Here is a 5,503-nt window from a genome sequence, read left to right as displayed (position 1 = left end):
AGAAGCGAATCCATGAAATATAATTAGCGCTCGGCGGATTACTGGAGAGTTTAATTATTTATACAGAGAGGCAACAACCACTTTGATAAATATTCTGTCTTTCTGTCTTTCAAATACCCCATTGACTTATTATTTCAAAAGGAGTAAAAATAGAAAGTAAAAAAAAAAGGAATCAAACAGCGCCCTGTATAATTAATTACGGAGTGAAAAAGAAGTAAACGCCAGCGGTGGAACGAGTGGAGATCAGGAGGGAATTTTATTCCTTTCTAGTGGAGGAAGATCATCGTGATGGGAAATGGAACATTGGGGGTCTGTCTTTTAATGGGGGTAATACTACGCTGGTTGGGGTACGGAGGACCCACAGCTAAAATGGAGTATGTGCGTTCACTGGCCAACCAGTGGGGTACAATCTCAGTAAGGCCCCCTTGGCACTTGTATGGGCCACTTCCATTTTTTCTCTGCAATGCCCAGTAGTGCCATGTGGTTCCCTCAGTCCGCCCTCTGAATGACATTTTAACCCTTCCCTGCTGTATCTGAATCTTTTTTATGATAGTTTTCATCTCCTATGATTCTTGTCTTTAAACCTTCACCCATGATATGTTCTCCCTAACCTTGAGTGTTAGTAGCCAATCACAATGCAATACAAAGACACCGCCGACACACCAAAGGCGGACTTTTATCTCCATCAGGACTTTGATCCTTCAACTCCTAAGATATGAAGATGAGTCCATTGTGTCTCCTGAATGTAATATTAATATTTTCATGTAACATTTATCAGGCGCATTATACTAAATGCTAACAAGGGCGGCTGAGTGGTTCTCCGAGCTGCCAATTCCCACGTGTGGCGGCTGGACTGCTAAAATCACAATGCAAGGCATGCAACATTTAGGCAGCCATTGTTAACCCTTTCAGAACCTTTTTATTTCCATTTCTAGTTTTATAGGAAAAGATACAAATTTCAGTTCAAAGGAAATATACAAAACCCTAAACCATTGGATAATCCAGAGGAAGGTAAAGAAAACCCCCAAACCATCGGATGATTCAGAAGAAGAAAAAAAACCTTAAACCCAAGGATGATCCAGAGGAAGGAAAAAAAAACTAGTAGATGATTCAGAGGAACATAAAAGAAAAATTAAACCCGTAGATGAGGTGATGTGATTTTATTTTATTTATCTTTATTTGAGCAGTGTAAGAAAAAGAAAACTCCTAAAGCCATAGATGATCCAGAGGAAGGAATAAAAACCTAAAGCTTTGGGTGATCCAAAGGAAAATTCAAAATAACTAAACCTATAGATGATCAAGAAGAGGGTAAAAAAAAACTAATCCCATAGATCGGGCATGTCCAAAGTCCGGCCCGGGGGCCAATTGCGGCCTTTGTTCAAATTTCCACCTGCTCGCAGCCTCTGTCAAAAAATCAATAATTTGCGCCCCACCAGCACTGTTGACCACAGTATAAAATACACGCATACAAAAAAGCTATTTTATATTTCATTAGAGTTGATTGACCGCCTTGCAATTATCGGCCTGCTACTCGGCGGGCATGTTCGTCAGGACGGGGGGCCCCATGTGTGCACAGGGAATCCCCTACGTCATAACAGTGGGCATGTGCCGTGCGGGACCCGGGCGGACCACGCCCACTCTGATTCTAAGAATATGCTCTGCATGAAGCCCGCACTGACACCGGACTCCATGCACATGGAATCCCTCACGTCACCCTGGTGGGCGTGTGCTGTGCCGGACCCGCCCAGACCACACCCACACTAACTCTGAGTACGTGCTGAATGGTAGGCCCCCACACATGTTCTCCTTACCAAATCTGGCCCTTTTTGCAAAAAGTTTGGACACCCCTGCCATAGTTAAAAAAATCCTTAAACCTGTGACTGATCCAGAAGAAGATAAAAAATAACTAAACCCATAGATGATCCCAAGGAAGCTAAAGAAAGACCATTAGGATACATAGGCCATGCAAATGATCAGATTGCCTTAAAGCCCCCCTCCCCCCAAAAAAAACTACAAGTAAAATGATACAAATTCAAGTTTAACCCATCATATAAAACCCTACACCACTGGATGATACAGAGGAAGGTAAAAAAAGACCATTAGAATACATGGGCCATGCCAATGATCAGGTGGCTTTAAAGCCTCCCCCCCAAAATAAAACTACATAGAAAAAGGTGAAAAGTTCAACCGACATATACAGAACTATACCCTTAACCATTGAAAGATCCAAAGGAAGGTAAAAAAAAAACTAAACCCATAGATGTTCCAGAGCAAAATTTAAAAAAAAAATACCCGCCGTGATCCAGATGAAGGTAAAAACAGACATAATGAATAAGTCATGCAATTTATTAGGGGGGTTTACCCCCCCCTTTCCAAGTGTGGCCATTAGGTTAGAGTTGACATAAACCACCCTCAGAAACCAGGATATAATAGGAATGCTTTGAGGTTGACAAGGTACACATAGGCTGGGAGCTTGTTGTTAAGGTACATCACAGGCAGCATTCCCATTAGCTGGAAATGGTTATGGGTGGTCCATGACATGAATTGCTTGTGACAACAACCAGCCAATGAGAACACTCCCCATAGTCCACCTAACAATGTCAGCTGGTTTTGGGTTCAATGCTTTCCACTCATGGGTTTTTAATGGGGTACAGACTAACCCCAGGCCCGTGCCCTGTCTAGTTATAATATCTCATCCGTCTGGGAAGCCCCTCAGTCCCATTGACCCGCCTCCACCCACCACCACCATCAGTGTGCTGAGTGTTGTCCCCCCCCCCCCATCATATTTATTTTACAATTGGACCTTCCATGCACTATAAATCTGCCCCATAACCTTTTATTCAATAAATCTGCCCTCCAGTCTCTCCTTCAAAAAAATCTGCCCTCTGGCTTCCCCTTCAGTCTTGCACAGTTGTAGCGGCTCCTCTCCTGGACTGGGATTGCTTCCTCTGATTTCACTGTGCACTGTGAGCTTTTTACACTGTACATTAGAATCTGCAGCAAGGCAGATAGAGCTCCGCCTCATTTCCTGGTTTGAGGACGTCCAGCATCATCTAGCCCGCCCCTCCCCAGCCTAACTGTCCCTGACCCAACCTCTTTCATTTTATAAATTTCAGTTCTTTCATACATTGAGGCTCAGCATCACATATCGGCATTGCCTTGGATGTTGTGCAAGCAAAATACACCCTTCCTAGCAACTGCCACTCCTCCATACTGAGATAGGGAATTTTTATTATTGCACAACTCTACCCAAGAGCTAGCTCACTGCTTGCATCTTGGCTTGATGGGCAGGGTGCTGTGGCGTTTTTAGGGGGCACCCTGCCAACCCTTTCCACAATATATGAATATCCGCATGGCATAGAGAAGCACAGAGACCTAGTGATGAATTATTCTCCCTCTAGTGATCACACAGCAACATTGCAACTTAATAGCAAGTCTCATGTTGAGAGGCAACAGGGGCTGATTTGTGTCAAACATTTGTGAACACAGCCAGCACTTCAATCCAGGAAGTCCATGGTGACCCTGGATGATTTCTGAACAAAAATGGCAACTTCCTTTTGGATAAAAACAACACAAAGAAATTCTCAAAGGGAGAACTGTGCTTTATTTAAGTGCTAACAAATACCTGGGAATCTTATATTTACACACTACTTAAATTGAAGACTTTGACAAAGCTGCTAAAGCTTTACAAGTTCTATCAGTACACATCATTCTTATACAAGTTGAATCCTGCATCAATAAAGCCTGGAAACCGTTTCTTCTCTTCCCCAGAAACAACGGCCATGCAGGTAATCTGCAGGAATCTGCGGGAACTCCTCAGCCTGCTTCCCATATTCTTCAATAAGACATTTCCCATAGTGACTAATCAATGTGAGGAGTCACATTAGCAATGGATATACGAGAAGAACCCTCCTGGTGGAGGAGGGAAACAGTGGAATTCCTAATTGGCTAGTAACAGAGTGAATCATTGCTTATGCTGAGTGAAAGCTTTTATATTCTGTTTGAATACTCCAAGCCGGAAGTCGGACAGACTGGAATTTCTGCTTGTAAACTTCAAATATTGAGTATATAAACATCATACATGAGCCACATATAACATAAACAGCTGTTATCATTTCATGGGACACAATAATACACACAGCTCAAAAAAAAGAAAAAAGAAAACAAAATCACATGACCTAAAAATGTTATTACAAAAAAAGAGCCTTGGTTTAGGCTCTGGTCACACCACTAGATGGCGATGTGTCTTCATGTTACGTGAGTAACAAACTCACGCCATGTGAAACATTGAGCCTGATTTACCGAAGCTCTCCAAGATTGGGGAACATCCATTATTATGGGTGAACCCGGGTGATGGATCTGGTCCAGGATTACAAATAAAAAACAAATTATTTTTAAGAAATCCACTCTGAGTTTGCCGAGTCACCCAGTTTCTCCTATGATAGTCTATCTTCTTCAGTCTTGGGGAACTTTAGTGATTCAGGCCTTTTGAGTACTTCATTGGGAACACAATTATATAAGAATGGTCAATGGGAACCAAAATCATAACCCAACTGAGGGTCCCCCAAAGATAAATACAACCAAACCACCAAACTGGTTATACTGGATGATCTTCCAGGCAGCAGAACATTCACCCTAACATCTCCAGACTTGGTCATATGTGGACTTGCAGTCATCTGTAAAAAGAACAGGATACTATGGTGCACCTTCCGGTTCTGGTGTTCCTTGGCAAATGCTAACTGAGTTGTGTAATGCCGGTATGTGGGCACTAGAGGGCATTAGGGTGATATGCCACCATCATGTTTTTCTTTATAGGTTGGGCAGAAACATGCGTAGAAGTGACCCATTGGAGGTAATCTTGTAGAGCTCTGGCAATGTTCCCCATGTTCCTCCTCATACGAACACTTAGATTCTCTGCTGCTGGGACTTTGCCCTCCACGACCCTGTCGCGTTCTCCTGGTTTAAAGGTCTCCTGGCATCATCTCCATGCACTTTGGGCTCAGTGAACCTTTTTGAGACAACACGCATGGATGGGTCATAATGGAGGATCTAGACTTTTTGGACTTCAGATACCATCTCATGCCACTAGCCAAATGCAAGACTGATAAGTACTCAGGAACCATTTCCTTGGGGGTTGGCTTGTTGTTGCCCTGCTGTCCACCTATTGAGCATTCATTTGCACCCAAGCAGGGGAAATTGATTCACAATCCTTTACATGTCCAACTAGACAGATTGATATCCCAGAAGCCTGATTGACTTGATGTTTATTGAGTGTGCTTATAACCATCTCTACTTTTCGCTGATGACTTTTTACCAAGGTCTACCCATGGGAATTTCTTCCCATTCGGCCAATAGGACATTTATAAGTCAAGTATTGATGTCCGCATTGGGATCTGGTTTAAAATAGGGATTCAATTCATTCAAAAGCTATTTAGAAGGGTGGAGGTCAGGGTTCTACAGTTCCTCCAAATCAAACCATCATATCTCTAAGCTGGCTTTGTAC

This window comes from Pyxicephalus adspersus, chromosome 4, assembly GCF_032062135.1.
Source record: "Pyxicephalus adspersus chromosome 4, UCB_Pads_2.0, whole genome shotgun sequence".
In the NCBI taxonomy this organism is placed as follows: Eukaryota; Metazoa; Chordata; class Amphibia; order Anura; family Pyxicephalidae; genus Pyxicephalus; species Pyxicephalus adspersus.
This window is presented reverse-complemented; position numbering follows the sequence as displayed.